The 25,010-nt window shown below is 35.8% G+C and overlaps 1 pseudogene across 1 annotated transcript in view; it reads right to left on the reverse strand.

Moving 5' to 3' along the window:
• LOC116549070 overlaps nt 1-22,381 on the reverse strand; it is a 70,589-nt pseudogene extending 48,208 nt beyond the window's left edge. Inside the window, exon 1 of the transcript XR_004267793.1 lies at nt 22,244-22,381. The product of XR_004267793.1 is annotated as a ribosome biogenesis protein BRX1 homolog pseudogene (transcript). The remainder of the gene's footprint in view (nt 1-22,243) is intronic.
• Nucleotides 22,382-25,010: the final 2,629 nt, after the last annotated feature.

Raw genomic sequence — 25,010 nt, forward strand, 5'->3', positions numbered from 1 at the left:
GGCATACTAATGAACCAGATCTTAGGCAAATTGGCAGAATTCATTGTAATTATTATGATGATTATGACAAAGAAGAAGAAAAATGAGGAAGAGGATAAATCAATTGGACACATGTTTGTGTTATCAGAGATGTGCAAGCAGTATATATGTACTCTTTGTTAAATTTCAAAAAATAAATCCATGGGACAAGTAGAAGCAAGGAAAAGTTAAGGGACTCCAAAGCCAAAGTCTGAGTTCTCTAAAGTGTAAAATAGAATGATCTTTATAAATCAGGTGTGTGTTTTCCTTTAAAAAAATGTATTTTCCTTTATATTTTCTCCTTCTGTATCAAATTTATAATACACGAAAGCAGGGAAAATATTTTATGTCCACTTTAATATTTTGAAAACAAATTGGCTCCACTTAACATGCTTTTTTAAATTTAAGTAATAGAGGTACCTGAAATTGATTACTGATTTTACAGATTATTAAGGAGAGAGATGAGAGAATAAAGAAAATATGCAAGCTGGCACTAGAAAATAAATGTGTTACAGTAATTATATTTAATATAATTCAGTTTTAATTAGTTATAACCAATAGATCATAATAATAAATGCAATTTAGGACACGGTGAAATTAGAGCAGGTTTGCATAATTTAAAAGCGTAAAATTTCATGAAACATTTCACTTTTAAAGTTTTGGTGAGATTTACAGGAGCCAGCATTTTGGATGGGGTTAATAAACACCACATAACAAAAGAATAAACTAAAGATGGTGAAACCATCTGGAGTTTCTGTACTTTAAAAAAAAAATTAAGATGTTTCTGTGAGATTTCTCCACATAAAATCTTTTCTGAAAACAAACTCCCTCCTTAAGACTCTCATGCCTAATGTCAACTCTGCTAATTAAACAAAAAGTCATTTCTAAAGATAACCAAACAGCGAAGCCTTGAGCTGCAAATGTTGAAAAGCCAGTGTTTTATCAGCCTAGGCAATGACAATGTAACCTCCAATGACAATGATCCACCTATCCTGCTCAGACCCTGTGGTAGTTCACTCATGATGTCTCCAGCTTTGTTCTTTTTGCTTAGGATTGTCTTGGCTATGTGGGCTGTCTTTAGGCTGCATATAAAGTTTAAGATGGTTTTTTCCAGTTTTGTGAAGGAGGTCATTGGTAGCTTGATGGGGATAGCATTGAAGCTACAAATTACTTTGGGCAGTATGGCCATTTTCATGATATTGATTCTTCCTAACCATGAGCATGGAATGTTTTTCCATCTGTTTGTGCCCTCTTATTTCCTTGAGCAATGTTTACATCCTTTGTTAGTTGTATTCCTGCGTATTTTATGCTTTTTGTCCCACAATTATGAGTGGGGGTTTGTTCTTGATTTGGCTGTCTTTAAGTCTGTTATTGGTGTATAGGAATGCTTCTGATTTCTGCACATCGATTTTACTTTGCTAAAGTTGCTTATTAGTTTAAGGAAATTTGGGGCTGAGACAATGGGGTCTTCTAAATATACAATTATGTTTTCTGCAAATAGATACATTTTGATTTCCTCTTTTCCTAATTGAATGCCGTTTGTTTCTTTTTCTTGCCTGATAGCTCTGGCTAGAACTTCCAATACTATATTGAATAGAAGTGGTGAGAGAGGGCATCCTTGTCTAGTGCCAGATTTCAAAGGGAATGCTTCCAGCTTTTGCCCATTCAGTATGGTATTGGCTGTTGGTTTGTCGTAAATAGCTTTTATTATTTTGAGATACATTCCATCTAGCCGAAGACAAGAAATATCTAATATCAGAGAGGAAATGAAGGATATAGAGACAAAAAAAAAACCCTTCAAAAAATCAATAAATCCAGGAAGTGGTTTTTTTGAAAAGATCAACAAAATACACAGACTGCTAGCCAGAGTTATAAAAAAGAAAAGAGAGAAGAATCAAATAGATGCAATAAAAATGATAAAGGAGATATCACCACAGATTCCACAGAAATAGAAACTATCATAGGAGGTTACTACAAACAACTTTATCCACATAAACCAGTAAACCAGGAACAAATGGATGAATTCCTGGATACTTGAACCCTCCCAATACTAAACCAGGAAGAAGCTGAAACCCTGAATAGACCAATAACAAGGGCTGAAGTTGAGGCAGCCATTAATAGCCTACCAATCAAAAAAAGTCCAGGTCCAGATGGGTTCACAGCCAAATTCTACCTAATGTAGAAAGAAGTGTTGGTACAACTTCTTCTGAAACTATTCCAAACAATACAAAAAGAGGGAATCCTTCCCAATTCATGAGACCAACATCATCCTGATACCAAAACCTGGCAGAGACTCAACAAAAAAAGAAAACTTAAGGCCAATATTCATGATGAACATAGATAGAAAATCTTCAACAAAATACTGGCACACCAAATGTAACAGCACATCAAAAAACTTATCAATCATGATCAAATAGGCTTCATCCTGGGGATGCAAGGCTGGTTCAACATAACGCAAGTCTATAAACGTAATCCACCACATAAACAGAACCAAAGACAAAAACCACATGATTATCCCAGTAGATGCAGAGAAGGCCTTCGGCAAAATTCAACAGTGCTTTATGCTAAAAACTCTAAATAAACTGGGTATTGAGGTACCATCTTATATCATTCAAAATGGCTGTTGAGAAGTCAAAAACAAGATATGATGGTGTGGATACAAAAAAAAGTAACATTTATATGTTGTTGGTAGGAATGTAAATTAGTACAACCTCTATGGAAAATAATATGGAGATTCCTCAAAAAACTAAAGATAGAATTGCCATTCAACCCAGCAATCCAACTACTGGGTAGTTACCCAAAGAAAAGTAAATCATTATATTGAAAAGACACTTGCATATCCATTACAGCACTATTCACACTAGCAGGATAATGGAATCAGCCTAAATGTTTATTGACAGAAGAATGGATAAAGAAATGTGGTATATATACATCATGAAATACTATGCATGCATTGAAAGATTAAATCATATTCTTTTCAGAAATATGGAAGGAGCTGGAGGTCATTATCCTAAGTGAGATAATAACAGAAAATCAAATACTAAATGTTCTCACTTATAAACAGGACCTAAACACTGGTACGAATTGGCATAAAGTTGGAAATAATAGACACTATGGACTCTAAAAGGGGAAAGAATGGAAGGTTTGAAAAATAACCTATTGGGTACAATGTTCACTGTTTGCGTGATAGGTACACTAGAAGCCTAAAACTCATTATTATACAATATATCCATGTAAAACACCTGCACAAGTACCTCTAAACCTAAAATAAGAATTTTTAAAAAATAGAAGGATATGATGAGATTTCATAGCTCATAGTCCAAGATACCACTCCTGATTGCATACCTCAATGATTTGTAGAGATAATTTCTCATCTTCGTTAGTGGATTGTATAATAAAAACTCATTATATATTCTTTATGAAAATTAATGGATTTTTAAATTATTTTAAATGTTATAATTTAGACTTTTTAATATCTGTGATAAGACAATATTTAAATAAATGATCCCATGGATAGTCTAATTTGAAGACTTTAAACCTGCATTGTCCCACAACTGGCTATTTGGACCATGAAATGGGCTAGTGAGATGCGGACATGATAAGATTTTCAATATATTGGGTTGGTTAAAATATATTATTAAAATTAATTTCACTTGTTTTTTATTTTTAATGTGTTTTTAAATGTGCACTAATACATTTAAAATTACAAATGTTTCATGCCTTATATATCTCTGGGATGCAAGATTGGTTCAACACACACAAATCCATAAATGTGATTCACCACATAAACAGAACCAATAATAAAATCCATATGATTATCTCAATAGATGCATAAAAGACCTTTGACAAAATTCAACAGCCCTTCATGATAAAAACTCTCAATAAACTAGCTATTGATGGAACCTATCTCAAAATAATAAGAGCTATTTATGACAAACCCACAGCCAATATCATACTGAATGGGCAAAGCTGGAAGCATTCCCTTTGAAAACCAGCACAAGACAAGGATGCCCTCTCTCACCACTCCTATTCAACATAGTATTGGAAGTTCTGGCCAGGGCAATCAGTCAAGAGAAAGAAATAAAGGGTATTCAAATAGGAAGCAAGGAAGTCAAATCATTCTGTTTGTAGATGACATAATTGTACATTTAGAAAACCTCATCGTCTCAGACCAAAAACTTCTTAAGCTGATAAGCAACTTCTACCAAGTCTCGGGATACAAAATCAATGTGCAAAACCCACAGGCATTTCTATACACCAATAATAGACAGAGAGCCAACTCAAGAGCAAACTCCCGTTAACAATTGTTACAAATAGAATAAAATACCTAGCAATATAATTTACAAGAGATGTGAAAGACCTCTTCAAGGAAAACTACAAACCTTGGAAAGAGAACACAAACAAATGGAAAAATATTCCATGCTCATGGATAGGAAGAAACAATATTGTGAAAATGGCCATACAGCCCAAAGTAATTTATAGATTCAATGGTATTCCCATTCAGCTGCCAGTGACTTTCTTCACATAATTAGAAAAAAACACTTTAAATTTCATATGGAACAAAAAAGAGCCTATATAGCCAAGACAGTCCTAAGCAAAAATAACAAAGCTGGAGGCATCAAGCTACCTGACTTCAAACCATACTACAAGGCTACAGTAACCAAGACAGCATAGTACTGGTATCAAAACAGATATGTAGAACAATGTAACAGAACAGAGTCCTCAGAAATATTGCCACACATCTACAACCATTTGATCTTTGATAAATATGACAAAAGCAAGAAATGGGGAAAGGATTCTCTATTTAATAAATGGTGTTTGGAAAACTGTCAAGCCATATGCAGAAAACTGAAACTGGACCCCTTCCTAATACCTTATACAAAAATTAACTCCAGATGGATTAAAGATTTAAACATAATACCTAAAACCATAAAAACCCTAGAAGAAAACCTAGGCAATACCATTCAGGACATAGGCATGGACAAAGACACCAAAAGCAATTGCAACAAAAGCCAACATTGTTAAATGGGATCCAATTAAACTAAAGAGCTTCTGAACAAAAGACACTATCATCAGAGTGAACAGGCAACCTACAGAATGGGAGAAAATTTTTGCAATCTATCCATCTGACAAAGGTCTAATATCCAGAGTCTACAAGGAACTCAAACAAATTTACAGGAAAAAAAATGAACAACCCCATTAAAAATGGGTAAAGGATATGAACAGACACTTTTCAAAAGAAGACATTTATGTGGCCAACACACATGTGAAAAAAAATCATCATCACTGGTAATTAGAAAAATGCAAATCAAAACGCATTGAGATACCATCTCTCACCATTAGAATGGCAATCATTAAAAAGTTAGGAAACAACATAAGTTGGAGAGGATGTGGAAAAATAGGAATGCTTTTACACTGTTGGTGGGAGTGTAAATTAGTTCAACCATTGTGGAAGACAGTGGCAATTCCTCAAGAATCTAGAACTAGAAATACCATTTGACCCAGCAATCCTATTACTGGGTATATATCAAAAGGATTATGAATCACTCTTCTATAAAGACACATGCACGTGTATGTTTATTGCAGCACTATTCACAACAGCAAAGACTTGGAACCAATCCAAATGCCCATCATTGTTAGACTGGATAAAGAAAATGTGGCATATATACACCATACTATGTAGCCATAAAAGTATGCAGCCATAAAAATGAATGAGTTCATGTCCTTTGCAGGGACATGGATGAAGCTGGAAACCATAATTCTCAGCAAACTAACACAGGAACAGAATACCAAACACGTCATGTTCTCACTCGTAAGTGGGAGTTGAACAACGAAAACATATGGGCACAGAGAGGGGAACATCACACACTGGGGCCTGTTGGGGGAGGTGGGGGGCAAGGGGAGGGATAGCATTAGGAGAAATATCTAATGTAGATGATGGGTTGATGGGTGCAGCAAACTATAATGGCACATGTATACCTATGTAACAAACCTGCACGTTGTGCACATGTATTCCAGAACTTAAAGTATAAGAATAAAAAATGTTCTTTAAAAGTAGAGTCTATAAAAGTTTAAATTTTGTAAACTGTGGTGAACAAGAAAATAAAGATTTTCTCATAAAAAGTCGTTAAGAGTTTCTTTTGTATTTTTTTCAACTAGTTATTTTTTACTTTGGTAAAATACACACAACATAAAATTCAAATATTTATTGAGTGTCTACAAAATGCCAGGCACTATTCCAGGCTTTGGGGATACAGAACAAAAGTTCCTGCCCTCAAGGAGCTTACATTGTAGAAAGATAAGACAAGCAGAAATTAGATACAATACATAACATTTTGTAAATTTAAAAAATTGAAATATAATTCACATAAAAATTTACCAGTGCAAAGTGTAAAATTCTGTGGATTTTATTGTATTCACTATGTTTCTTTTTTTTTTTTTTTTGAGATGGAGTTTTGCTCTTGTTACCCAGGCTGGAGTGCAATGGCGCAATCTCGGCTCACCGCAACCTCCGCCTCCTGGGTTCAGGCAATTCTCCTGCCTCAGCCTCCTGAGCAGCTGGGATTACAGGTGCGCACCACCATGCCCAGCTAATTTTTTGTATTTTTAGTAGAGTTGGGGTTTCACCATGTTGACCAGGACGGTCTCGATCTCTTAACCTCGTGATCCACCCACCTCGGCCTCCCAAAGTGGTGGGATTACAGGTGTGAGCCACCGTGCCTGGCCTGTACTCACTATGTTTTATAATTATTACCAATACTTAATTTGAGAACATTTCCATCACCCCCAAAAGAAGACCCATATTTTGATTTTAATCAACAATCTTAAGTTAGTGAAGATTTAACAAACCAAATATTACTTATTTTTATAATTTCAATGAGTAGGATAGCGGATTAGACACTTGCCTAGCTTTTTTTTTTTTTTTTTTTTTTTTTTTTATGGAATCTCATTCTGTCACCCAGGCTGGAATGCAGTGGTGTGATCTTGCCTCACTGCAACCTCTTCCTCTCGGATTTAAGCAATCCTCCTGCTTCAGCCTCCCAAGTAGCTGGGACTATAGTCACCCATCACCAAACCTGGCTAATTTTTGTATAGAGACAATGTTTCGCCATATTAGCTAGACTGGTCTTGTACTCCTGACCTTGTGATCTGCCTGCCTCAGCCTCCTAAAGCGCTGGGATTACAGGCATGAGCCACCGCACTGGCCTCCTACTTTTAATAGCAGGGTTAAAGTAATTCCTGTTTTTAAAATTCTTTATCATTTAACCAATTAGGAAGAAATGTAGCATTCTCCATATTTTATTCAGTCAGAGTTCTTATATTAGTGTATAAAACTATTTTTGTATTAACAATTACATTCTAGTAAACTCAAATTGTATTTTAAAAGTAATAAAACAGGTGGAAGCCTGTGAAACCCTGTGCTCACAGAAAAGAGGTATAAATCTTATTATTTTAAAATGAAATTTTTGTTAAGAGAATAGATCCTAATGTTCTCACCACACCCAACAACTAACTATGGGAAGTGACATCAAAACATTATGTCGTACCCCTTAAATATATACAATTTTGTCAATATGTGATTCCATAAAACTGGAAAAAATTTTTAATTAATTTCAAAAAATATTACTTCCCTTTTAATGGCCATGGAGGTGTTATCTTTTGAGAATGGAATATGAGTTTTTTGTAAATTGAAAAAAGACATATCACATTTTCTTGTAGACCACTAACATCACTTTATGGTCAACTTTGCTTTTATGTGGCTAAGAGGTGAAAGGACAAAACAGATCTTGAAAATGCCCATAATGTCTCATCAGCTTCTAAAGTTGCAAGCAGGTAGTAATCAATTCCCTCCTGATGGAGTGCTGGAATGAAGATTAAAGTCTTTTAAGAAAGTGTTTTTGTTTCTCTCTTTGTTGTTTTATTATTATTGTTGTTGTTGTTTTGGCTATAAAACATGTAGTATCAATACAGATTTAAAGACTTCAGGAAGATACAAATGCTGCAAAAACATTAAAGATGATTCATTTCAAATTAAGATGGACTAAACTGAAAAGAGAATTTTCTCATGGCTACTCTGATTAGTGACTCCTAAAATTAAAAATTATTGAGAAATATACTTAATTGGATTCTACATTTGCATTTTCTTAAATGAGATGCAATTAGCACAATCTTTTTAAAGGAAATGTTTTAAGATATTGGATTTTTATCGTTCTAGGGTTTCTTTTTCTTTTGAGACAGAGTCTAGTTCCATTGCCCATGTTGGAGTGGTTCAATCTTGGCTCATTGGAACCTCTGCCTCGCAGGTTCAAGTGATTCTGCCTCAGCCTCCCAAGTAGCTGAGACTACAGGCATGCACCACCATGCCCGGCTAATTTTTGTATTTTTAGTAGAAATAGGGTTTCACCATGTTGGTCAGGCTGGCCTCGAACTCCTGACCTCATGTGATCCACCTGCCTTGGCCTCCCAAAGTGCTGGGATTACAGGTGTCAGCCACCGCACCTGGCCTGGTTCTAGTTTTTCAAAGAAAATTTCAAGTTCTTTAAGCTTAACACAAGCACTTGGATATGGCAAGCATTCTAAATATATGTTATTTCATTTAATGTTCATACAACCTTAGGATGTAGGTACTATTATTCTATCCAATTTTATAGTAAGAAATCTGGGACGTAAAGAAGTGAAGTGAAGGGCTTATGGGCTACAGCTGGCAGATATAGCCACTAACCCAGACAGGTTAACTCCAGAGCCCAACCTGAGCTCTCTGTAAACTTACAGTAAATTCACTTTACCTGGAGAAAATGTTAAAACTGCAGATTCCCAAGGCTCATGACCAAGAAAATCAATTCAGTATGTTTGGAGAGTGGGTTAGGAATCTGTCTTTTTAACAAGTGTAATGAAGTTTCATTTTGTTTTGTTTTTTAAATGTTTTCTTGACCCTGTTTTGAGGCCTTGACTAGAGGTGGTTCAGTTCCGCTTCTTGAGGAGCTAAGTCTATACTCCAACAACTTCTTTTATGGGTGATCACACCCTGGACCACTATACACCTGCCCTAATTGCCCCAGCCCTAGGTACCAGAAAACTAGATATAATTCCTCTGTCCTGGAACCATGTGAAATCATTCAAATTAGCCAATCCAACGGAAGCCTGCAAAACCTAGCTAACCTCACCCCACTTGATGTATGCAAGTTGCCCCCTATAGCTACAGCTTGCTATGACCCTGTTCCTGGATGCAACTCTTCGTGGGCCCTGCCTGGCAGCTTTCTCTGCTTTGGAATATCAGTGTATTGTATCCTGCCATCAAAATAATCTTTAAATTGGGAGCTGATCATAATCCCAAAAGACAATCCTGAAAGCCATAATCTCAACTGGTCAAATTCTGAAATATCAATATACCAAAAATATAATTATAAAAATAATTAGAAAGGTATTTATTTACATTAAAAAAATAGTCATTTGAGAAACATGAAAGAATGACAGAACCTTTCATAGGCCACTTTACATGATAAAATAGGCAAATAATATATTTTTACAAACATAAACATTCTGGTATAATAACAACAGTAGCACAGGCATAAAGTCATAAGCAGACAAACCATATTCATATTCATAAAGAAATAGGTCAAAAAGCAAAATATATAAATGCATAGCATATTGTTATGTTTATAATTGTGTGTACCAAGCTCAATAATGCAGTCCTCTGAAACATGCTAAGAGACAATCCAAGTCTTTTGACAAGATGAATCTGAACCCGTGGTGGCCACCACCACATATGCAGCCACCCTAAGAGCGAAGAAATTTCTGTCCAAGGTAGCAGAAGAAAAGTCTGTCCCAGCTCTCAGAGAGAGACAAGTTCACCTTTTGTATTTGTTCTCCTTGGGTCCTTGGCTAGTTGGATGGTGTCTGACTATACTGCAGGCAGATCTTTCTGGTCTACTTCACTCAGACTCAATTGCTAATCTCCTTTGCAAACACTCTCAAAGACACACCCAAAATAACGCTTTACAGATTTCTTAGTTATTTCCTAATATCGTTAATTTGACACCTAGAATTAACTCCACAAGTCCACCCCTTCTCAACTTGGCATCCAAATACATCTCCTTAAACCATATTTAATTTCTAAAATAAAGACAATAATAAGATAATAATTCTGCCTAACAAGATGTAATTTTGCTGTAAACAGTCAAAAAACACACAAATCCCTTCCCCAGAATTCAGCTTTAAGGATCTCAACATTTGGTATTTTAACCTTTTGGAATTGTGATTGTTGAAATTTTAGACATTAGGGATTTTGATCTTTCCAGGATTTCAACATTAAGGATTATGGATGAAATTGTCTCTTTTGGGATTATGACCTAAACCCTTTAAACCTTATAAATCAATCTTAGAAACAGTTAGCTATGTGAGCAGGATGCATGGTCATGATTGCTGACTCCTGGATAGCTTCTTGAAGGTCCGTTCTTGGTTTACTAAGTGGATCCAAACCACCTCTAGAGTGGCTCTGGCCAGAACCTGAGCCTTGGCTTTAGCTTTGTTGCCTATTGCTGTGTCTGCTGGAACAGCTTTGTTAGAGGTCTTTTCCAGAGGTGGTCACTTCTTCGGGGTTAATGCTTATTATTATTTGGGACAGAACCCTGGTCTTTCTGTGTTTCAAGTGACCCCTGTGGATAAAGGTGTTGGATTTTAAAGCTGTGACGGATCACCACCAAATATGCAGCCACCCAAAAAGCTCCCCCACAGCAGAAAAATGGCATCTAGGGCCCCTTTCTTAGGTTATTATAGTTGCCTGATAGCTGCCTGTCTTCTTTGCTGCTACATACCTCGCTACTTTCACCAGCCAGACCCTCCTGGGTATCATGGGCAGCACCCTTGGAGATAAGTAGCACAATGTTTAACCTAAAGGAGCCTGTAAGGTAAAAGAAAAAGTCTTATCTCTGCATGAACTCCATGACCCCACCCGAACACTCAATTGCCTAAATAATACAACACCTCTAACCACAGTGCTTGGGATGTAGTAAGTGCTGCCCTCATCAACATGCAAGAGGAGTGATACTTCACACAAGATGGCTAACTGTGCTGTCTCAGGAAGGGGCTGCTATAGCTCTCTTAAATGCAAACCTCCATCCCTCAGAGGTAGAGTGGGAAGCCTTGGAACAAGAGGGCTGCCTACAAGATCTCATCCCTTCCCTCCTCCCCTGCCTTTTTCTGTAGCGGTCTGGAAGGTGTACACGAGTTAACAGAAAGATACAGCAACTAAAAATCACTCACACACACATACGTATCTCTAGATCTATGTCAATACCTCTATCTTTAATTAAAATAAAGGTTAATAATTTGATGTAATTAAAAATCCAAAATTTCTAAAAATCATTTTATGTAACAACAATAAAAGGGCATGGATTAACTTTTGTGTGTCTACAACACAAGTTCTTCATTAACTGTGACAATGCCTAAAATGCACCAAATTACAAAGCTTTGTGGACTTAACAATACTGGGACTCAAATTACTGTTGTACCCGGGAACCCCACTGAATTTAAACATAGCACCTCCTATAATGTTAGGAAAGTAAATATAAAATAGAGAAAAATTAGGTATGTTTCACTTTACCTGTATAGCTTGGCCCCAGTTTCCCATAGCTAAAATATCCTACATAAAGCATAGAGATTTTGACACAATGAGTGATAAATTAAAAGTGAATCAAGAATTTAGCACTTACACATTAGCTTGAAAAAAATGAGACCCTATAGACCCCTAGATAAATAATTAATGTGATCTAATGTAACTTAACACAGTCATTAAGGATTAAAAATTATTACGTAAGACCGAATTAAGGAGCAGGTGATTATCTCCAATTGTTTTCATTGGATAGTGTGATTTTATGATTTCTTAAACCTAAATCATAAGTGATACCTCAGAGTGGATTATCATAGCCTTAATCCTGTGGTCCCAATTCATTAAAACCTCAAACCCAATACACAATATCAAAATTACTAACCCTATTTAAACAACAATAAGTAAATATTTTGCTACTCCACATTTGGCTAATTTGTTCTGTTCTGCCTATATCTACAGCCTCTTAACCACAGTTGCCTTCCTCTGAAGAGACACAATGTGCATGTATAAGGCTAGCATGGAGTACCTCAGCAGCAATGCCATCACACAATTTTTATAGACAAGGTCTTCACTGCATCTGCCTTTCTTCAGGAGCACAGGTATGACATTACAGTGATGAAATCCTCCTCCAAAAAGTTTCATTTGACACACTTATTAAGAACATACAAGTGCAATGTCTTTTTTTCTTTTGAGTTGGAGATGTTGGCCTGGCTGTGTCACCCAGGTGGGTCTGCTGGGCTCAAGGAATTCTCCCACCTCAGTCTCTGGAGTAGCTGGGACTACAAGTGTATTCATTGTCTTTCTGTCATTTTTGGGTCCTGGAGGGCATATATTCCTCATTTATACATTTTACTTCATCTCACTGATGCTGTTACTGTAGATGAAGCCCCCTCCAACAAAAGGCTCTAGAATCTGTTCAAATTAAAATCAATAGGAACTCCCATTAGTGTCCTCATAGATGTAGATGCTATAGCAACTTTCTCTCATCCTTCTTGGAGCCTTGGGACCCAAGGTCAGATGTTTGATTTGCCATGTCTTCTCGTGTCCTTGAAAACAAGAGTGAACTAGATTCCTGACTCTAACACATCAAATGTATGAGATTTTTAAAAAGTTATGGTGGGACATATGAAGTCTGAAGTCTGAGGCAAAAGGTGGAGGAACACCTTACTTACTTCGTTAATTTGGGGATAAGGATAGACTCCAACTTTTTAAAGTATAACTGTGTGAAGAGAGAATAAGTAAAAATACATTACTAGACGGACTTTGAACTGGTCTTAGTAAGAGATGATAAGGGTTTAAAGAACATAACAATTGGGATAGAAAGTTTAGTAGGCAGTTTTTGAGGTAGACTCATCAATTTTACATGCAAAGTGACCTAGAAACATTTGTGAAGTATTAGTACTTATCACGAGAAACTGTAGCTGGTGACAACTGTCAGTCATAGTGTAAGTGCAAAGGTACTTTCTTCTTTTTTTTTTTTCTGGTACTTACACGTTATGTAATTTAAGTAAGCTATTTAATTTGAATTTTCTTTTTTTTTTTTTTTGCTTTCTTTTTTTTTATTGTAATTTAGGCTCTGGGGTACACGTACAAATCATGCAGGATTGTTACATAGGTACATACATGGCAAGGTGGTTTGCTGCCTTCATCCCCCCATCACCTATATCTGGTATTTCTCCCCTCATTATCCCTTCCAACCTCCCACCCCTGCTGTCCCTCCTCTTGCCCCCAACTACTGACCACAGTGTGTGATGCTCCCCTCCCTGTATCCACGTGTTTTAATTATTCAACGCCCACCTATGAGTGATGACATATGATGTTTGGTTTTCTGTTCTTGTGTCAGTTTGCTGAGAATGATGATTTCCAGATTCACCCATGTCCCTGTGAAGGACACGAACTCATCTTTTTTTATGGCTGCATAGTATTCCATGGTGTATATGTGCCACATTTTCTTTATCCAGTCTATTGATGATGGACATTTGGGTTGGTTCCAAGTCTTTGCTATTCTAAACAGTGCAGCAATGAACAAACATGTGCATGTGTCTTTATAATAGAACAATTTATAATTCTTTGGGTATATACCCAGTAATGGAATTGCGGGGTCAAATGGTATTTTTCTATTTCTAGGTTCTTGAGGAATTGTCACACTGTCTTCCACAATGGTTGAACTAATTTACGCTCCCACCAACAGTGTAAAAGTGTTCCTATTTCTCCACATCCTCTCCAGCATCTGTTGTCTCCAGATTTTTTAATGATCACCATTCTAACTGGTGTGAGATGGTATCTCAACGTGGTTTTGATTTGTATTTCTCTAATTACCAGTGATGATGAGCATTTTTTCATATGTTTGTTGGCCTCCTGCATGTCTTCTTTTGTAAAGTGTCTGTTCATATCCTTTGCTCACATTTGAATGGGTTTGTTTGCTTTTTTTCTTGGGAATCTATTTTAGTTCTTTGTAGATTCTAGATATTAGCCCTTTGTCAGATGGGTAGATTGCAAAACTTTTTTCCCATTATGTTGGTTGCCAGTTAACTCTAATGATTGTTTTCTTTGCTGTACAGAAGCTCTGGAGTTTATTTAGACCCCATATGCCTATTTTGGCTTTTGTTGCCATTGCCTTTGGTGTTTTAGTGATGAAGTCCTTGACTATGCCTATGTCCTGAATGGTTTTGCCAAGGTTTTCTTCTAGAGTTTTTAGGTGTTAGGTCTTATGTTTAGATCTTTAATCCATCTGGAGTTAATTTTAGTGTACAGTGTCAGGAAGGGGCCCAGTTTCAGCTTTCGGCACATGGCTAGCCAGTTTTCCCAACACCATTTATTAAACAGGGAATACTTTCCCCATTGCTTATTTTTGTCAGGCTTGTCAAAGATCAGTTGATTGTAGATGTGTGGTGTTGCTTGTGAGACCTCTGTTGTGTTCCATTGGTCTATGTCTCTGTTTTGGTACCAGTACCATGCTGTTTTGATTACTGTAGCCTTGAAGTATAGTTTGAAGTCAGGCAGGGTGATGCCTCTGGCTTTGTTCTTTTTGCTTAGGATTGTTGTGGCTATGTGGGCTCTCTTTTGGTTCCATATGAATTTTGAAGTGGTTTTTACCAGTTCTATGAAGAGGGTCATTGGTAGTTTGATGGGTATAGCGTTAAATATATAAATTACTTTGGGCAGTATGACCATTATCACAATGTTAATTCTTCCCAACCATAAGCATGGGATGTTTTTTCCATCTGTTTGTGTCCTCTCTTATTTCACTGAGCAGGCGTTTGTAGTCCTACTTGAAGAGATCCTTTACATCTGTTGTTAGTTTTATTCTTAGGTATTTTATTCTCTTTGTAGTAATTGTCAGTGGGAGTTCACTTTTTATTTGGCTCTGTTTGTCTGTTATTGGTGTATAGAAATGCTTGTGATTTCTGCTCATTGATTTTGTGTCCTGAGACTTTGCTGAAGTTGCTTATCAGTTGCATGAGATTTTGGGCTGAGACAATGGGGTCTTCTAATATACAGTCATGTCATCTGCAAATAGAGACAATTTGATTTCCTCTCTTCCTATTTGAATATCTTTATTTCTTTCTCTTGCCTGATTGCCCTGGCTAGAACTTCCAATACTATATTGAATAGGAGTGGTGAGAGAGGGCATCTTTGTCTTGTGCCAGATTTCAAAGGGAATGCTTCCAGTTTTTGCCCATTCAGTATTATATTGGCTGTGGGTTTGTCATAAATAGCTTTTATTATTTTGTGATACATACCATTGCTACTTAGTTTATTGAGGGTTTTTAGCATAAAGAGCTGTTGAATTTTGTCAAAGGCCTTTTCTGCATCTATTGAGATAATCATGTGGTTTTTGTCTTTGGTTCTGTTTATGTGATGGATTACATTTATAGACTTGCGTATGTTGAACCAGACTTGCATCCCCAGGATGAAGCCTAGTTGATTATGATGAATAAGATTTTTGATTTGCTGTTGCATTCTGTTTGCCAGGATTTTATTGAAGATTTTTGCATCAATGTTCATCATGGTTATTGGCCTGAAGTTTTCTTTTTCAGTTGCGTCTCTGCCTGGTTTTGGTATTAGGATGATGTTGGTTTCATAAAATGAGTTGGGGAGGATTCCCTGTTTTTGGATTGTTTGGAATAGTTTCAGAAGGAATGGTACCAGCTCCTCTTTGTAAGTCTGGTAGAATTCGGCTGTGAACCCATCTGGACCTGGGCTTTTTTTAGTTGGTAGGCTATTAATTGCTGCCTCATCTTCAGCCCTTGTTATTGGTCTATTCAGGAATTCCACTTCTTCTTGGTTTAGTCTTGGGAGAGTGCAAGTTTCCAGGAATTTATCCATTGCTTCCAGATTTACTGGGTGTGTGCATACAGTTGTTTGTAGTAATATCTGATGGTAGTTTGTATTTCTGTGGAATCTGTGGTGATATCCCCTTTATCTTTTTTTATTGCATCTATTTTATTCTTCTCTCTTTTCTCTTTTATTAGTCTGGCTAGAGGTCTATCTATTTTGTTGATCGTTTCAAAAAAAAAAAACTGCTCCTGGATTTGTTGATATTTGAAAGGTTTTTGTGTCTCTATCTCCTTCATTTCTGCTCTTCATTTCTTAGTTATTTCTCGTCTTCTGCTAGGTTTTGAATTTGATCTTGTTCCTCTAACTCTTTCAATTTTGATGATAGAGTATCGATTTCAGACCTTTCTTTGCTCCTTATGTGGGCATTTATTGCTGTGAATTTTCCTCTAGACACTGCTTTGAATGTGTCCCGGAGTTCCTGGTATGTTGTGCCTTCATTTCTCATTGGTTTTGAAGAACATCTTTATTTCTGCCTTCATTATTTATCCAGTCTACATTCAGGACCCAGTTATTCATTTTCCATGAAGTTGTGCGGTTTTGAGTTAGTTTCTTAATCCTGAGTTCTAACTTGATTGCACTGTGGTCTGAGAGACTGTTTGTTATGTTTTCTGTTGTTTTGCATTTGCTGAGGAGTGATTTACTTCCAAGTAAGTGATCAGTTTTAGAGTAGGTGTGATGTGGTGCTGAGAAGAAAGCATATTCTGTGGATTTGGGGTTAAGAGTTCTGTAAATGTCTATTAAGTTCACTTGGTCCAGATCTGCATTCAAGTCCTGGATTTCCTTGTTGATTTTCTCTCTCGTTGATCTGTCTAATATTGACAGTGGAGTGTTAAAGTCTCCCACTATTATTGTATGGGAGTCTAAGTCTCTTTGTAGGTCATTAAGGACTTGCCTTATGAATCTAGGTGCTCCTGTATTGGGTAAATATGTATTTAGGATCTTTTGCTCTTCTTGTTGCATTGATCCTTTTACCATTATGTAATGCCCTTGTCTCTTTTGATTTTTGTTGGTTTAACGTCTGTTTTATTAGAGACTAGGATTACCACCCCTGCATTTTTTCGCTCTCCATTTTCTTGGTAAATCTTCTTTCATCCCTTTATTTTGAGTCTATGTGTGTCTTTGCACATGAGATGGTTTTCCTGAATACAGCACACTAATGATTCTTGGCTTTTTAGCCAATTTGCCAGTCTGTGTCTTTTGATTGGGGCATTTAGTCCATTTATATTTAATGTTAATATTTGTATGTGTGAATTTGATCCTGCCATTTTATTACTGGTTGGTTGTTTTGCCCTTTGGTCAGTGTAATTTCTTCATTGCATTGTTTGTCTTTACCATTTGGTTCTTTTTTGCAGTGGCTGGGACTGGTTTTTCCTTTCCGTGTTTAGTGCTCCCCTCAGGAGCTCTTGCAGGGCAGGTCTGGTAGTGACAAATCCCTCAGCAATTGCTTGTCCGTAAAGGATTTTATTTCTCCTTCACTTATGAAGCTTAGTTTGGCTGGATACGAAATTCTAGGTTGAAAGTTCTTTTCTTTAAGGATGTTGAATATTGGCCCCCACTCTCTTCTGGCTTGTAGGGTTTCTGCTGAGAGATCTGCTGTGAGTTTGATGTGTTTCCCTTTGTGAGTGACCTGAGTATTTCTTTCTCTCTGGCTGCCCTTAGTATTTTTTCCTTCATTTAATCCCTGGTGAACCTGATGATTATGTGCCTTGGGGTTGCTCTTCTAGAGGAATACTGTTGTGGTGTTCTCTGTATTTCCTGTATTTGAATGTTGGCCTGCCTTGCTAGGTTGGGGAAGTTCTCCTGGATAATATCCTGAAGAGTGTTTTCCAGCTTGGATTCATTCTCCCCGTCATCTTCTAGTAAACTGATCAGGTGTAGATTCGGTCTTTTCACATAATCCCATATTTCTTGAAGGCTTTGTTCATTTCTTTTCACTCTTTGTTCTCTTTTCTTGCTTTCTCATTTTATTTCATTGATTTGATCTTCAGTCTCTGATATCCTTTTATCTGCTTGATCTATTTGGCTACTGGAACTTATGTATGCTTCATGAAGTTCTTGTGGTATGTTTTTCAGCTCCATTGAGTACTTTATGTTCTTCTCTAAACGGATTATTCTAATTAGTATTTCATCTAACTTTTTTTCATAGTTTTTAGTTTCTTTGCATTGGGATAGAACATGTTCCTTTAACTCACAGAAGTTTGTCATTACCCACCTTCTGAAGCTTGCTTCTGTCAATTCATCAAATTAATTCTCCATCCTGCTTTGTTGCCTTGCTGGTGAGGAGTAGTGAACTTGTGGTGGGGGAGAGATGTTCTGGGTTTTGATGGTTTCATTCTTTTGCACTGGTTTCTCCCCATCTCATGGCTTTTTGTAGTTTTGATCTCAGGTAGCTGCTTGGGGAGGCAGCCTTTCCTTTGTCTGCCTGTGGAGGTGCTGCTAGGCTGCACAGATTCAGTGGAGCTGCTGCGTCTTTTATTTACTCAGGAAAATTAGGCCGCTTTGGTGGCTTTCCTTCGGCCCTCCGAGCTGGATTCTTCCTGGTCACTCTCTAACTAATGTTCTGGGTGCCTAACTCTGGAGTGAGAGTTTTTTGGCCTACTGGGCTTTGTGTGGTGGCAGGAAGACCTGTCCTGCCATTTGGGCTGTTTCCCTGTGTTCAGTTCCCCTTCTTACTTGGGGCGGGTTGCTCTGTCCCACTGGCTTTTTGGCTTTCTTGGCACCAGCCAGTGCTTCCGCCTAGTTGGCATGCAAAGGCCAAACAAATTTAATTGTATTTAGAGAAAAAGAAAAAGTACTGATTTATTTGAGAGGAACATACAGAAAGTCATTGGACATATCAAGTAGGAGGTCATTGCTAATCTTGCAAAATTAGTTTCAATAAAATGTGCTTCTGGTGGTGGGGTGAGGATGCTTAAACTTGGCATTTTACAATGATCAGTAGTATTTGAACAAGTGGATATCAGGAATGTAGAGTAGGCAGCCTCTTAATAAGGTCTGATGGTGAAGAAAAGGGGAAAAAGCATGGGATAAGAGAAATATGTTATTTTTTTGTTTGTTTGTTAGGATTTATTTGCAAATGTAGAGAGAAGCCATAAGACAATACACAAAATCTAGAGGAAAATTGATGGATCCCAAGAGAAAGGTCCTGTTTGATAGGATTTGTAATCAATTTGGCAAATTTTAATCTTTAGCACAGAATATTATTGTGACTATATGAAACAATTTTAGAGAATGGGCCAGTTATGCCTGGCTCTTTAGTCAAATTTCAAAAAATTATAATGCAAGTAGGCTAATATATAATCTCAGACAAATATTTTGATGAATAATCATTTTGATTGCTCTGAAGTAATTCCGATAACCAATAAAAGAGTTCATTGATGTAAGAATCACTAGCAAAAAAAACAAAAATCATTGCATATTTTAAAAAGCAAACATAATGGTAGCAAGATTTATTGAAGTTAGTAAAGCAAAGTGAACTATTTAAAAATGCATTAACCTATTGCTGCTGATGAAAAAAAAAACCTGCATTTGTAAGTAAGGATCAAGAAATAATTTTTTGAAATTAATGCTACTATTTAATCAGAATAAAATAGAAGATGAATAACCTTTATGCATATGTGGAAGGAAGAGAAGATAACTTTCAAAGATGGAGAATGAAACCACTTGAACCAAGCTTGGAATGAGTGTAGCATATTAATAGAAAAACAGACGAACCAGTGAGATTTTGGGTTTATTCAATAGGATAGGGATGGATCCGTGATACTCAACTAGGGCCAATTTTGATCCCCAGGGGACATTTGGCAATGTCTAGAGACATTTTTGGTTGTCATAACCAGAAAATTAGCAAGTAAAGATCAAGAATGCTGTTAAACATGCAAATACACACAATGCACTAAGCAGTCTCTTGTAATAAACAATTATTTAGCCCAAATTGACATTTCTGCCAAGATTGAGAGACCCTGGGCTAAATAAATCAGAAAAGTTTAGTTTTGTTGTCAAAGGAAGCAAAGAACCACCAGAGGTGTCTGAATGAGTTGGAGACACAGTGAAATCTTGCTCAGAATGCCTGGACTAGAGTGAGATGTGATTGTAAATGAGAAACACAGGTAGGAGAAAATGCAGAATTTGAGTGTGGTACCATGGGAAATAAAGAGGAAACACTTAACAAGAGTGATACTTTGAATAATGAAAAGACAAACTCAGAGGACTTAAATTAATTGGCTCTATTCTAGAGGTGAAAAGAAAACACTTCTTAGTCTGAATTTCCAGAGAAGTTTTCTGATTCCCAAGTCCAAGTGGATTGATTTACCTCTGATGTTAACCTATCTCAACTCTTTAGACTCTAAATTCCTCAATATTCCTAATCAAATTCTTTTATTATGACATTTTAAGAGCTTAGATAAGGATATTTTAAACTATTACATTTATCAGTTTGTTCTTTTTACTTCTTTTTTCTTTTTCTTTTCTTTTTTTGTTTTTGAAAGGGAGTCCTACTCTGTCACCCAGGCTGGAGTGCAGTGGCACGATCACTGCAACCTCTACCTCCTATATTCAAGCGATTCTCCTGCCTCAGTCTCCCAAGTAGCTGGGCCTAAAGGCTCATGCCACCGCTCCAAGCTAATTTTCTGTATTTATTATAGAGACAGATTTTCATTATGTTGGCTGGGCTGGTCTCAAACTCCTGGCCTTAAGTGATTTGCCCGCCTCGGCCTCCCAAAGTGCTGGGATTGCAGGCATGAGCTACCATGCCTTGCCTCTTTTTACTTTTGAACATGTATAATCTCACATGGTTCTTAAAACCAAAATGCACATAAAAGTATACAACAAAAAGTATCCCTCTCAGGCTGTTCTTCATCTGCTGGTTCCCACTCCTCTTCTTCACACTCACTCTCTTTGAAGTTTCTTATGCACCTTTGTAGGGATTTTTCTCCTCCATATTATTTTAACTTAGAGATCCCTGTATTTTAAAATCAGTAATAATATATCAATTCTTAGATACTAATTATAAAAATAAATAGAGAGGCCAGGTGTGGTGGCTCATGTTTGTAATCCCAACACTTTTGGAGGCTGAGGGGGAGCATCACTTGAGCCCAGGATTTCAGGACCAGCCAGGGCTAATTGGATGAATTTACTGCTATCAAAAACTTATTATATCATTTTTATTTTTAATTTCACTGAATTCTTGTGAAAACTTTATGATGAAACAACATTTGGGAATCCGTGATACAGAATATAGTAACCTTCAAGGCAGTGATCAATGAGGCCAACAAAATACCACAAGTAGAGTAGGCTCCCAGATAACAACTTATTTTCAATATCTATAACATAATAGTTATACAAAAAAGGGTAAGGATATTTTGATATGAAAGAACACTGGTACACATCTCAGAGGTGTCAGAATACTTGATAATAAGGTGCAGAGTTCTATGATTGTGAAGTGTCAGAAGATATCAATGGGAATAATGAACTTAGTGTTAGATTCTGGTGACTTCCTGTACCAAGCCATGATGACAAGAAGGAGGAAAATAAAGTTGATCGTATCTACTATGTGCTAAAACTGCATTTCATTCATTTTTGGTATACAGCTAGTGATCGACTTACGACCACGATTGGTTCTGACAGACAGGTCGTAACATGATTTGGTCGTAAGTTGAGTAGGCTATATGTACAGTACTGTGAAATGATGTTATAAAAATCTTTAAGTCATATTTTATCATAATTTTCTTTCATTATTGTTATATATCATAATTTTCTTTATTCATTTCATGCCATTTGTATCATCTCTACACCATTTTGTTTCTTATTTTTACATTCGTCTGGTTTAAGTAAAACACTGCATTACAAGTACAACTGGTTTAATATTTGCAAAACATACAAAATTACAAAATACAGGTGCATACAAAAATACAAAATACAGGTGTAAAAAATACCATAGGAAACATTTTCCCAATTGCAAAACATATCAAAATATATAAACATGTACGAAACATTTTATTGGCCACTGGTGCTTGGCTGCGGATCGTTGATGTCATCATCTGAGGCAGCAGTTGGGGTTACCAGAGTTGGTTTTTTCATAAACATGGTGAGCTTTGTCAGAATTGTATGTTTCTTTTATTCTTCATAAATTTCACGATACGGATGAAACACATCATGCGCCATCCGTTCAATCCTTGCAAATCGTTCGATGTTTGGGTCCATTGCTTCGAAATGTATAAGAAGTTTATTGGGAAGGGTTTGATGAAAAATATCCAAGACACAAAACACAGATTGCTGTACCGAGTCTGGGACAACAGTTGAAATGGTGCACGTGGAGATGGTAGTGCTGCCAGAAGCTGGTCCGCACTGTCCTACGCCCAGCTGGGCAACGTTTGCGCTGCCAGATGCAGAGCAGTCGTGGCTAGCGATTGTGGTCATAAAGTCGAATGGTCGTAAGTTGCATAGGTCGTAAGTCGATCAATACCTGTAGTCATCAATGTCTAACCTGGCACTGGATACATTGGTCATGCATAATCTGTAACTACTAAACTGAATAGAACTCTTACAATAGTGATTCCTTAAGTAGAGGCTGTTCTAAGAAAATTATCAATATTTGTGTTGTTTGACTGCCTATAATGATCACCTTTTATCTTTTAATGAAATAGATCAATCGAATAAAATAGTATAAAGCAGAATATGTATCTCATCTAATAAGGATATATATAGAGGTATATATATATCACTCTATGATATATACACTCTATGTAAACAAAAGATACATGAAGATATATAAAAAACCTTCATATACAGATATATCTTTCACATATAGATACATCTATTTATATATGTTTCATATGTAAGCAAAAGCTTCATATATAGAGAGATACATGAAACCTTGCTCAGTCAATATGAAATATTTTTGCATCAAGACAATATGCACATATATGTGACTAAATCTTGTTTTAGTCACATAATACGTATGCATATTGTCTTGATGCAAAATATATTTATTATAGATTATAAATGCAGAGTTTTATAAATACAAAGTTTGAAAGAGGTTGATAGATACAATCCCTTTCAAAAGGGTTGAAAATAATATATAATTGATTAATAATTTATATATAAATATATATATAATTATATATAAATATATAATAATAAATATATATAACAACTACTAATTTGTATAAATTATTAAACTATATCATAATATATAAATAATATAAATAAATTTTAAATAAAAATATATAAATAATACCAATAATTACATATTATATAATATACAAATATTTTAAAATTTTAAATAAATATGTAAATAATTTTATATAAATATAGACATACTTATATAATCTATAATAAAGATTATAAAAACAGAGTTTATATTATAGATTATAAATACAGAGTTTTATAAACACAGAATTTGAAAGGGGCTGATATTGGAAATATCAGTTTCACCTGAAATTTGAAAGGGGTTGATAGATACGAACACCAGTTACACCTGCAATTTTAGGAATCTGAAATAGAAGTGTTTTTATTATTCTATTAGAAGTGTTTAAATGTTTTTCATGATGAACATTTAAACTTCTTTTCTGCAATGGTACTTAAGTATGTACTTTACAAAGCTCTCTTGAATTATCAAGTAAAACAGGATAAACTATTAATGTTTAACATCTAATTCTTATGAATTAATTTTTAGGATCACGTACATAATTTTTAAAATAAAATTATATCAACTAAGACAGAAAAAATTCACATGTAAATGTTGTGATATGCAGCTATTAGAAATGACAGTACAAAGTTCCAAGGTTTCTTCTCAACCAAAAGGAAAGAGGAGATTTTATTGTCAAATTTCTCTAAGATTAGATAGATAGATATACATAAAGCTAAAATAAAAATTTTTTAAGTACCACCAAAAGGCTACAAAAAGTAGCTATTCCTTCAACAGAAATTTTTTTGAGCTTCTACTGGTGGCTGAAACTGATCCATATTCCAAGAATACAGCAAGGGATGAAGCTGCCTGATTATACAGATCTTGTCAATGTGAGTTCTGCACTGATTGCCTCATGATCATAAATGTTTTCTTTGACATAGGAAGTCACATTTCATTCGTTTTGGTTCACATTTTTAACAGCTTCTTTGACAGTGGAAGCAACTGGCTCCTCTTCCTTCACTTTGGATCCATCCTGACAGACGGTGTTAAGTAGACTCATCTTTCTTTAATCCTCTAACTTCTTTTTAATTGAATTGAATTTTTTAATTGACATAAAATTATATGTATTTATCATGTGCAATGTGACATTTTGGAGTATATGTACATTGTGAAATAACTAAATCTAGCTAATTAGCATGCATTACCTCACATAGTTGTCAGTTTTGTGGTGAGAACAATTAACATCCACTCTTTTAGCATTTTTCAAGAATATTATATATTGTCATTAATTGTAGTCATCATTTTGTACCTTCTCTTTCTGGTGTGTTGAGGGGGAAAAGTACAAACCAAAAAGGCCCTTTCTCCTTCTTTTAAAAGTCCCTTCTTGTAATCCGTTTACCCGCTTTATCTGTAGGTTCTTGCAGTTTTCAAGCTGCTATCTTAATGCCTGAGGTCACTATCACCCTTTCACCTACACATATATTTGACGTGCTTGCTAGGCTTCCTTTAACAATTCTTCTAAGTTCACAGCATTGCTAAACATGGAGTCAAATATGTCAAGGTCCCTAAAAGAGTTCATTGTTAAAATTAACTTTTCCCCTATGTGCTAAACATGTGTTGTAGTTAAAAACACTGTTTCATAACTTAGCAGGTGAATTGTGGTCTGCTTAAGGTTGTGTTTTTTCAAAAATAGAGAATTAGTGGGATTTCAATTAATAATTATCATTATGCTTTTTAAAATTTTTCTATGTATATCAATTTGTGATTTTCTGCATAGTCTCTTTTTCTATATATTTTAAAAAATATACAACATCAGAAGTAACAAAAGAATATATATAACATATATGTAAAGCAATCCCTCTACTGGATATCTATCTCCCCCAAAATTATTATATTAAAGGAGACCTCTACTCTTAT

The sequence above is a fragment of the Sapajus apella genome, unplaced genomic scaffold (assembly GCF_009761245.1).
Source record: "Sapajus apella isolate SASKATOON/1434 unplaced genomic scaffold, GSC_monkey_1.0 scaffold1, whole genome shotgun sequence".
Classification (NCBI taxonomy): domain Eukaryota; kingdom Metazoa; phylum Chordata; class Mammalia; order Primates; family Cebidae; genus Sapajus; species Sapajus apella.